The following is a 12,411-nucleotide window of genomic DNA, read 5'->3' on the forward strand; positions in this document are numbered from 1 at the left end:
TTAGGAGAGATGAAGTCATGAAATTTGCTTATAAGTGGATAGATATGGAGAGTATCATGATAAGTGAAATGAGTCAGAGAGGAACAGACTTAGAAGGACTGCACTCATTTGTGGAGTATAAATAACATAAGACTGACACCCAACGACAGTAGACAAAGGGTCAGGAGGATTGCTCCATAGTTGGAAGCCTGCCTCATGAGCAGAGGAAGAAGGCTGCTGGAACAGAGAAGGGATCACTAAGTCAATGATGATTGAAGGCATTGTTCAGGATCAGAGATGTGTGCTGAAAGTAGATAAAGGACCAAACATGCTAACCTCTCAGTATCTGTATTACAAACCACAATGTCCAAAAGTAGAGAGAGAGTAAGTCTGGGGGGAATTGTCTGCCATGGAGACAGGGGGAGGGTGGGTAAGGGGAGTATACTGGGGAGATTGGCGATGGAGAATGTGCACTGGTGGAGGGATGGGTAGTTTGTTCATTGTATGATTGTAACTCAAACATGAAAGCTCATAACTGTATCTCACAGTGATTTAAGAGAAGAGGATAGGAGAGAAGAGAAGAGAAGAGAAGAGAAGAGAAGAGAAGAGAAGAGAAGAGAAGAGAAGAGAAGAGAAGAGAAGAGAGAAGAGAAAATGATCAGTCTAGAAAGTAGTTTAAAAAAATGAAAACAGTTAACATATAATGCCGTTACTGCACCTGGGAACATTTATCCCAAAAATACTGAAGATGGATGCTCATCTGAAAACCTATACCACTTTGAGGCCAGGGAGATAGACCAGTGCTTATAAGTCACTTATCTTGCATGGTCACTTATTTCCTCTGGCGCATGAGTGACACTTGAGCACGGTGCCAGGAGTAAGCCATCAGCACTCCTGGTGTAGTCCAAAATCACTGTCACTGTTCTCCCGTTATTCATCGATTTTCTCGAGCAGGCCCAGTAACATTGTGACGATTGTTACTGTGTTTGGCATATCGAATGCGTCAAGGGTAGCTTGTCACACTTTTCTGTGCGGGCGAGATACTTTCGGTAGCTTGCCGGGCTCTCCGAGAGGGGTGGAGGAATCGAACTTGGGTTGGCCATGTTGGCTGCTTGCAAGGCAAATGCCCTACCCGCTGTGCTATCACTCCAGCCTGTAGTCCAAAATAAATAAGCAAAAATTTCTTTATTTTTGGACTGTACCTGGAGTGATGTATTTTGTAATACTAATGCTGATAGCAGGTTTATTTATAATAAGCTTCAAATGGATACATTCAAATGTCATTCAGTGGGTGAATAGTGAATGACTAACCCAGTGACACATTCATACTATGAAACATACTCATAATTAGAACCAGCATTGTTTGAGTGGGGGGTTGGAATTTGGAGGGGACCGATCTGGACATCCAGCCCGAGCCTCAAATTTAACAACTGTTACCACAAATGTATCCAAATACCCAAAGAGGAAGAAATTATTAATACATATGGCAATCTGGATTAATCTCCAGAGAATTATACTGAGTAACAAATGTCAGTATCAAAAGTTAACACATTGTGGGGCTGGAGCAATAGCACAGCAGGTAGGGCATTTGCCTTGCATGCTGCTGACCCGGGTTCGATTCCCAGCATCTCATATGGTCCCCCGAGCACCGCCAGGCATAATTCCTGAGTGAAAGAGCCAGGAGTAACTCCTGTGCATTGCCAGGTGTGACCCAAGAAAGAAAAAAAAAAGTTAACACATTGTATGACTTAATCTATGTAATGTTGAAATAAAGAAATAAATAAATCTGGTCACCATTGGTTATAGAACAGCTGATACTGTAAAGGAGGTGGTGTGTAATCAGAAGGATCATGTGGTATTGTTTGCATCTTGACTATATCAATGTCCATTTCCAGTCACTGTTTTTGTACTCGTTTTACATGGTTTTGCTTTGTGGGTAATCGGAATTTTTCAGAACTATCATGTAAATCTATATTTGAATCTTCAGAATCTCAAAATTATAAGTTTATTCAATTGATTAATTTTTATTTGGGGTCCATACCTGCCAGTAATCAGTGTTTACTCAGGAATTATTCCTAGCAGACTCTTGGTACCTTATGAGATGTTAGGGAATGAACCTGAGTTGATTAGTTACAAGGCATTGCCCTACTCACTGTGTTATCTCTTCACCCTCTAGAAGTTCTATTTAAAAACAAAGCAAAGTAATGTTAGCAAAGAAGTTCTTGTACTAAAATAAAAATTGGAAATTAAAAAAAAACTCTTTAATCTGAAGTTAAAAAATTAAAAACATAACTTATGAAAAAAATTCTTGTACATGTCTTCTGTACTATATACATGTGAGCAGTTTTCTCTATTTTGCTTCTAAGCATCCAATAAAGATGTTAACTCTAGCAAACACTAGCCAATAATTTCTACAATTGTTTAAATTAATCTACTTTTCTACCTAGAAATAAGTGAAAATCTTCTCACTACTTAACGTTATGAGACAAATTTTTATTAGTCTGATGGCTATAAAATGATATTTCATCATTATTTCAATTTATAATTTTATTGGCATTTAATTGGTAATATTTTTCCTCAATTAAAATCTATTTTTCCATTGTTCTAATGTTTTGGTTTCGAGAGGGTTTGGAAATGAATTCTTTGTGAATTTATTGTATCTACTGAAGAAGAAAAGTTTTAATGCTAGTGTTTTTTTAAATTTTTCTTCTTTTTTTCTCTTTAAAAATTAAACAGATTTTCTTGTAGCTTAGGAAATATAGTTACAACTAGCGTATCATTATGTGAGCATTTGCATGTACTATGTTATGTTCACCATTAAAACGCTCATTCCTTTCTTCATTAGACTCCATTTATCTGGATTACCCTTCACTCCACCTCTTCCCTTCTTATAACCACAAATTTAGTCTTAAAGCCTTAAAGTGTTTTTTTAATTTCTTTATTGTATCAGATATATATTAAATCATAATATGTTGATGTATTTCACTGAACATGACAGCATTATAACTTATTAGGTTGATCACATTTTAGCTCTTTTATTTTTCAATATATTTATTTAAATATTCCTAGCTTAACTGCTTCCAATCTTAAATTGTGCTAATTTAGTTGGTTTCACACTTCTGTTTTTTATATTTTTACTGAGGTTCTGTGATTTACAATATTGTTATTGGTGACTTCCCATTGCGCATGATTTGACCACACCCATTACTGGTCTATCCACTTCTCTCCTCCAAGTACCAATCCCTGCCACCAACAGTATCAATCATGTGGATTAATATTCCTGTTGTGTTGCCTCTGGCCCTTCGTTACTACCTTGCTATGTAACTTTGAATCCCACATATACTTATTTCACACTTATTTGCTGAGTTATTCAAAGTATATTAATTTTTCAAAGTACACTAAAGATTTTGTTTTGGTTATTGTTTTTTAAATTTTTATTAGTGAGTTATCATAAGGTACAGTTGTAGACTTACAAATTTTGTGTTTGTGTTTCAATTATACAATGATCAAATACCCATCCCTCCACCAGTGCCCATTCTCCCCCCCCCCCCCCCCCCCCCCACGGATCCCAGTATCCCTTCTACCTCCCATCCCCTCAATCCCACCCTGCCTCTGTGGCAGGGCATTCCCCTTTGTTCTCTCTCTCCTTTTGGGTGTTGTGGTTTGCAAAAGAGGCATTGAGTGGCAATCATGTTTGGTCTATAGTCTACTTTCAGCATGCTTTTCCCATCCTGGGAGGATCCTCCCAACACCCTTTATTTGGTGCTCCCTTCTCTATCTGAGCTGCCTTTTCCCCTAGCATGTGTGGCTGGCCTTATGTTTTTGGTAAACTGTTCTACATTAAATGTGTTGAGACTTAATTAAAAAGATTATCATATGGCTCTAGAATATTTTGAGGTGAAGAGATCGTTGCTTATCTAGAATTTGAGGATACGTTCTATTGTTTGTGATATCATATATGATTTACCTTTTTTACTTTTGACTCTGATAGCTTAATAGACAACTCTGCAGCTATAAAAGTGAGGTTTTTAACAGTTCTAACTTTATAATTACTGGCTGTTTGACAATTTTCTATACTCCCACTTCACCATCGAAATTACTGTTCTTTAAAGCAAGGACAGAGAAATTCTGTATTATTCTGCTTTGTACATACATATTAAGCATTTATTAAGTGTTCATTCATTGTTTTTGTAAAAAAGTTTCTCACAAATTCTATGACTTTCTATGCTTGGCTTTTATTTATTTTATTTTCTTGATTATTATCTCCTTGTGTTCATTAGTTTTTGGATGACTCCTTTGCTGATTTTTTTCAATGTTATTTGATGTAATTTATTTAAAAATAGTGGTGTAATAAAGGGCAAAAGGTAGTGGGTCAAAAATTGTAAACTCATCAAAAGTTTTTTATATTATGACAAAATAGAAGGACTTAGTTAATACCTGAGTTAAGTTTGAAACATTAACATTTGCTAGAGTTTGTGGAGTTATTGTTCAAAATTTAAAATTGTGTTTAAAATTATTTTAAAGCGGCTAGGACATGCTTTAGCACATGCTATCAGTGCTCGGGCATGTGCTTTGCAGGTGTGAAGCCTTGAGTTCAATTCCTTATATTGTTTCATATGCCAGGTGTTGTTCGTCTTGTTTGTTTTTTGGGAACCTTAGTGCCATCATACGCAAAAGGTGTGTTCTCTCTAGCATCCTACAGTCATGTGTGTTTGTACACCACATGGAAAAAGTGGATATCCCTTAGCAAGTGCACAAATCAGGGTGTGATCTCATGAGTACAGCAAACAGGAGTGCCTCCCTCAGTTATTGTAGCAGCACTAACACAAAGGGAAGGGAAATTAAATGAAATGAAAAATAAATTGGGGTTATATCGTATTTTTATTAATTTTTTGAAGGGCCAGACCCAGCATGCTCAGGGATTACTCCTGGCTCTGTGCTCAGGAATCACTCCTGGAAGGGAGCCCCAAGGACTATATGAGGTACCAAGGATCGAACTTAGGTCAGATGAATGCATGGCAAGTGACCTCCCACTGTACTATCTCTTTATCCCTAGAACAAAATTCTTCAAGGAAAAAACAAAAAAACAAAAATGGAAAGTTTATGGCTTTAAATGACTAAAAGATTTTTGCAGTCATTTAAAAATCATGAATAAATGACTGCATTTTATGCATATCTTAGTTGGCTTTTAATATTCAGCATTTTCCAAAAAGGACTTAAAGTCTTTTGTTTTTCCCCTTAATGCTGGGACTCACAAAAGCTAAATCTTCTAATGAGCCTACATTTATAACAATATTACAAAGAATAGCTTTTAAAAATTGTTAATTGTTAAAAATGCAGATTTTGAGATCGTCAAATGAAAAGCTATATGTCTTTAAGTTAATTAATATACATTAATTAATAAGACAGCCCAGTACTTGTCCAGAGCTTTAAAGTTTCAGTGCACAATAAAATATCTGATTCCATTCTGTCTTTGAAACAGCTCTGTACTGTTGTAGGCTGGCTACTTGAGTCCCTCTGGAATCATTAAAGCCTCAAGTTAAACATGTCTGTTATGTAAATGCTGCTAGTAACTTCATTCAGGAATTTTTAACTTTTGTTGCTGAAATTCTTTATGTTCATTCATTGAAATCATAGTTAGATAAAGCCTTTTCTGTGGTTTTTTAAAGAATAGTAATCCGGTGAATTAAAAATGGAACGACTATAAAGTTTACCTGTGTATGTTAACATTTTCAGGTTTTCCTATGCTGTTTTTAGCTTGGGGGATAACAGCATTAGCTATTAATTTGATGGTGTTCTGATGACTAGGCATTATTATTAATGAATATATAATATTTCTATCTAGATGGGAAAATTTGTCTTACAGAAAAAACACAATTTTGTTTAAAATTTTATAGTAAATTTTTGGTTTATTTTTGTTAATTATATTTAGGCTGATCAAATTAATTTTGAAACCTTTATTAATGCTATTCCTTGCAAATCTTTGAATTGACAACTAGAAATATAGGATTGGCCTTGGACAAAGATTTAAAAAGTCAAAGTTGATTTTTCTTTAATATCCCCCAATGACCTTTGGTTCGTTTGCATGTGTTTATTCATTATTTTGGGAAAGAAAGGTACCTTTTTTTTTTCAAAGCATACAAAGGAAGACTGAAATGACTTCCACTTAAGTGACTTTGCTGATTAAGATCCGGAAACTAGGCTGCACAGAGAATAGTCCTGTTGAGCTTGCAACCATCTACTCCTCCAAAGCAGTAGTGTCCTGTTCAAGAGTTCTTTGTATGATTGTAGCTGTAATTATATAATTCAATTTAAAAATCCAACTCCTGACTGTATAGAAGGGGCAATTATTTCTATAAAAATACAGCTAAGTGCCATGGAAATAATGCATAGTTTAATTACTCATATTGAAAGAGAACTTGCCAATTTAGGTGTGGCTGAGATTTATATGAAAATCTGTGAGTCTGCATCTGATAGATATGCAAAATTGAACAGATTTTGCAAATGTCTAAGTTTTCGTCTGCCTAAAAAACTGTTGGAGATCATGTGCAGTATAGTATACATCAAATTTATTTTGAAAGTCCCAAAACTTGAATCAGATGGCTCCACTTCAAATAAAAACCCCAACCCAAAATCTTCCCTTCTGTGGGAATGCTATACCAATTTAACAATTGGTTTGGAAGTTGGGGAAAAATCTGATGTTGGACTATTGGACACTTGTAGGGAGTAGTTAGCTTCTGATCCAACCCAGTTGTACAAAAAGTTAAAAAGTATCTTTTTATTGATAATGACACTTATATTACAGGCTATATAATTACCTGAGTTGCCTGTACTTATAAAATTTCTTCACATCCCTATTCTGATGACCTTAACGAATGTAAACTAAAAGCACATTTTGCTATTTAATGTAATGTGCTTCCTCTATGAGAAGACTTTACAGTGTTTGAAGAGAAGATTTTAAGAGTTTTCAATAGTCCTCAAGCATTGCAAATGTGGGAAACCTAGGTACAGTCCTCAGAGTATCACCTAGTATCACCAACTTGTCATCCCAGACCGGAGCACTAATCTAGAAGTACATAACTAAGAAATGCTGTGTGTGGCCCAAAACTAAACATCAAAAGAGCAAAATCTCCAGTTAAGCATTTGCTAAGCTTTAGTGAATATCACTACGAGTTGAGAATATCCTCACTGATTGGGAGATAGGAATGGACATAGTTTTTATTATTATCGTCTGAAGCTGACCCTAAACAGCACAACTTTGAATTGCTTAGACTTAAGCTTTTGTCTCTCTATTATTGTGTTCTGTTTTCCTTTAGTCAGATGACTGTGGGTATTGCAGGGTGGAATCCACAGATGTGAAAACTATGGGGTTTGAGGACTTAGCTGATTTTTAGTGGTAGAAGGAATGGTGTCCCTCTTTCCCACGTTGTTTGAATCATCAATCTTTGTTTTAAATTATCTTAGCCCAATTGAAGTTGTTGTCAATAAGAGTATAATGTATGGTCACTGTCACTGTCACTGTCCTCCCGTTGTTCATCAGTTTGATCGAGCGGGCCCAGTAACATTGTGAGACTTGTTACTGTGTTTGGCATATCAAATACATCACAAGGAGCTTGCCAGGCTTTGCCGTGTGGGCGAAATACTCTCGGTAGCTTGCAGGGCTCTCTGAGGGGGCGGAGGAATCGAAATCGGGTCATCCAGGTTAGCTGCATGCAAGACAAAAGTCCTACCCACTGTGCTATCTCTCCAGCCCATAATGTATGGCAAACTGATAATACAGTAGTTTTTTATATTTTTTTAAAATGAAATTGTAAATGGAACAAAAACCAAACAGATTGTGGTAGAATGGGTGGAGCTAAATATGAAAAAGACAAGATTATATGATTCTTATAACCAGCTATAGAAAACAAAGTATTTCACAATGCCTTTTCAGCAATTCTGATTGTTGGGGGGGAAATTCTAAGCAATAATGGTGCATCTTTTGTCAAAATAATGAATGTAATCAATGTAGAGAAGAGTTAAGTGGAAAACATCTGCCTCACAGGCATTAGGAGGAGTGGGAGGGGGTATATTGGGGTTCTTGGTGGTGAAAAATGAGTACTGGTGAAGGGAAAGGTGTTTGATCATTGTATGACTGAGACTTAAACCTGAAAGCTTAGTAACTTTTCCCACAGTGATTCAATAAATAAATATAAGAAGAAAAATAAATAAATAAAATTATGAAAAAAAAAAGAGCAGTCCTGAGCCAAATGTTACTCTTAAAGTCATAGTTATAGTTGCCTTGGAAATAGTTTATGTTGTATTGAACTATAGTCTGAATTACCATGCATGATTATAATATGGTAAGGAAAAATGCTGGAAAAGTGTATTTATTCTAAGTAACTTCAAATTATTAAACAAGTATAATTTATTCATGGGCTGGAGTGATTGCACAGCAGGTAGGGCGTTTGCCTTGTGCACAGCTAACATGGCCGACCCGAGTTCTATTCCTCTTCCCCTCTCGGAGAGCCTGGGAAGCAACCGAGAGTATCTCGCCTGCACGGCAAAGACTGGCAAGCTCCCCGTGACATATTCGATATGCCAAACACAGTAACAAGTCTCACAATGTTTCTGGGCCCACTCGAGCAAATTGATGAACAACAGGAGGACAGTGACAATGACAATTTATTCATTAAACCAAAATGGGCTGGAGCGATAGCATAGCGGGTAGGGTGTTTGCCTTGCATGCGGCCGACCCAGGTTCGATTCCTCGGTCCCTCTCTGAGAGCCCAGCAAGCTACCAAGAGTATCCCACTCGCATGGCAGAGCCTGGCAAGCTCCCTGTGGCAGATTCGATATTCCACAAATAGTAACAATAAGTCTCACAATGGAGACGTTACTGGCGCCCACTCGAGCAAATCAATGAACAATGGGAGGGCAGTGCAACAGTGCTAAATCAAAATAAGATGTTTCAAGTATATGTATATTTATAATTTCAATTTAACTTTATATTTGTGAGGTAACTAGTTCCCAGTCACATTGAATATAATGGTCCCAGATATTCATCTATTTTTCCACCTTTGGATAAGATTTCGCTTAAATTTCATCACTGTAGTTCATCAATATATACTTAAGTTTCATATTATCATATTCTGTCATATGACAGTCTGATTAGGATAGTTGCATATTAACTGAGAATATTAGAGGTTCTAGTTATCATAGTTATGTATTTTTGGTCTTTAGGGAAATCCATTTATTTTGACTTGACATGATGATGCATTATTTGAGCTGTGTGTTGAATAAACATGTAGTAGAATGTTTATTGACTTTGTATTTTTGTATAGATTACAAATAACAGATTATAAAGTTTAGATTAAGCAATAAAATCAAGATAACATCTTTTAATTGGGAAGGAGAAATATTAAAAACTTGTGACATTTACAAACAATGTGTTGATTATAATTTGAATGAAGTGCTTTTTTACCCAGAGATATTTTCTTTCTTCTTTCTTTCCTTTTTTCTGGTTTTATTTTTTGGCTTTTGGGGTCACACCCAGCATATCTCTGGAGTTACTCCTGGCTCCGCACCCAGGAATTACTCCTGACAGTTCTTGGGAGACCATATGGGATGCAGGGATCAAACCCGGGTGGGATTCATGCAAGGCAAACGTCCCTACCCGCTGTACTATCATTCCAGCTCCCAATATTTCCAAATACTTTGAGGTGAATTGTCTACAACATACTTAATTTTATTAAATGAAGTATTTTAGGTCCTTAATAATACCACTAAAATTTGATGAGGATCTGTGTTTTACAATATGTTTAATGATGGTTTTCCATGCACATCACCCGTCACCAGTGTACTACCCTTCCTCCCATGAGAGCCCCAATGCCTCTTCTTTTCAATCCCCCTCCCTCTCCCCATTTCAGTTGTGTGGATTAGTTCTCTCATTTTGTTGCCTTTGGCCCTTTATTACTACCTTGCTGTGTATCTAATGATGTCATTCTTGATGTATATTTGCCTGGTGGGGACATAGTTATGTTTTTATTTACCATCATTTTCCTGGCACAGGTGGTAGATGAATTATTATGAAATAATAGAGTTGAATGCATAACCTAAAATTTTTAATGACTGCCTTAAAAATCACATGTTTTAGTTATTTTGAGCAAAGTTTATTTTAATAAAAACAGCCATATATATTTAGCAAATTTAAATAGGTACCCACAAAATGAGATTGTTTGGAAATACATGATTTATTCCTTTTCATTACTGTTTACATCTACAAGTATTCTCTTTGAATCTCCTGTCATATTAACTTCTGTAGATCAGAGATGCTGGGATTTTTTTCTTTTATGAGTTCTGTCAAACACTGCAGGATTGATCTTGGTGGACCATAGTAGTACTGCATTGCTAAATGATAGCATTGAAAACTCTGGCCCATTGACTCAGTATTGCCAGGAGTGACCTCTGGTTTCCCGAGCTCTGCTTGTGAGGACTGCAGGCAAAAAATTGAGATTTCTCCTAATTTTACCTTAGTTCTATCTGTCCATACCATTTCTGGCATAAGACATAATTAAACACAAATTAATGGACAGGAAAAAGATCTGATACAGATAGTTCTTTCTGACTTTCAGAAATAGTCACAGCATAAGCTTCATTTTAGTTTATAGATTTTATTTTGTATTAAGAACTTTTAAATTGTGACTCAGGTATAAAAGAATGCTATGTAAATTTTTAAAGGTCTTCGGTTGATATTGATTGTCATTCAAGCTTAAAAATGACAGATTATGATTTATTTCTGTAGATATGCTTTCTTTTATGTTTAATTCTGACCAAGAGACAATGGGACATTTTTAAATGTGAAAACTTTTCTTTGGAATGCAGATTTTATTTCTTAAAAAAACTGTCATCTAAAACAGTTTTCCTTGTCCTTTTGTTAACAAAATTCAGCAAAGCTTTAGAGAGCCAAAACCACCTTTGGGCTCGATTCAGATCCAAAAGATACAGTGATGAAATATGATTAGCGAGCTGTAGGGGTGGGTCACAAGTGTCTGATTTTGTTTTGAGGTCTCTTCTGTTTGAAACCTATCCAGAGTCTTGAATTCAATCCAGTATATAGCATGCCCCAAATGGAAAGATTAAACTGGAGCAATATAATTAGAGTAAGCCATTGCATCTGCACTTGTATTGCAGCAACTGAATTTGAAACCAGCTGCAAAATGGTGACTAATCTGTCTGGCAAGCCCACATGAGAGTGTCGTACAATAAGCCAGCTTCAGCCTCATGCACACATGTTCCTTCCACCCGCCTTTGAGCAGGTGATGGTGATGATGCAATCTGATTATACTTTTGAATGTATTCTAACCACAGTCAACAGTTTACTCTCACAAGGAAGTTCACAAAAGACCTCAAATCAACTATATATATTATGTATATATATATATTTTTTCCAGATAATTTCAACTATAAGAGGCCTTGGAAATTAATCAGTATTTTTGCTGTAGTGACTTGGGTCCTTTATAATATAATATAATCTTAAAATTAGCAGGTTTTAGTTTATTTTTACATTTAGAATATAGATGAAAAAGACTGTGTGTTGAGGGGGGAGGGGAGGAGTGGCATGTGGAAGAGGGCTAGAACTTGGAACTCTTACTTAGAATTGTTCATGAGTACTTTCACTGATCAATTAAAATAATTAAACTCTCCAGCCTGTTTATTCTGAACAAACAAGAGATAGTTGTTGGACTGGTAAGTGTTTCAGTGGTACACTAAACCATACTCAGGTCTGTGTTTTTTGCCGTGTAACCTGTCCTGATGAGGTGATATTCAACAGTGTTCTGAACATTAAAGGTGTTTAATAAGTGCCCAGTTTGACTTGGACTTCTGCCTGGATTTTTCATCTCTGAAAAGAATAATAGTTTCTTCTTCCAGAGTACCACAGAGGGATGTGGTGAGGATGAATAGAGCCATCTGTTTGAGAATATATGTCATTGGTGGGGCGTGTGTATGGGGGAAATGCTACTGGACCTAAAATATAATACAAATGTTAGTTCCAAAGTATAATACTTTGAATCTTTATTAATGTAAAAAATTAAATATCAAGAAAGGCTTGATCTTAGTATACAACAAAGGACCTAAAATAAAACCCACAAGATGGTTAAAAACAAAGTTTGCAAATTATATATCTCTGAAAATAAAGCGGGAAATAGGATGTAAAAACATATGCCTGGAGGTATTCAAACTTAGTGAATATTAGAATTGTTATGGGTGATTGTCAAAAATATATATGCCTGGGCTGTGTCCCCATCTATTCTGTTTTTGTAGGTTTGGCATGGATTCCAGGCACCTGTGAATTTAATCATCTCCCTCAAAACCCCACTCACACCAATTTGAAAACACTGGCACAGACTACTGTGATACTATAGTATTAACTATGAAGGATCAGTATGGTAC

At 36.0% G+C, this 12,411-nt stretch overlaps 1 protein-coding gene across 2 annotated transcripts in view; it reads left to right on the plus strand.

The window, feature by feature from the left end:
* The window catches only part of UMAD1 (UBAP1-MVB12-associated (UMA) domain containing 1), a 275,862-nt gene that overhangs the window by 67,786 nt on the left and 195,665 nt on the right, over positions 1-12,411 (plus strand). The window lies entirely within an intron of this gene.

This window comes from Sorex fumeus, unplaced genomic scaffold (genome assembly GCF_029834395.1).
Source record: "Sorex fumeus unplaced genomic scaffold, SorFum_2.1 ptg000037l, whole genome shotgun sequence".
Classification (NCBI taxonomy): domain Eukaryota; kingdom Metazoa; phylum Chordata; class Mammalia; order Eulipotyphla; family Soricidae; genus Sorex; species Sorex fumeus.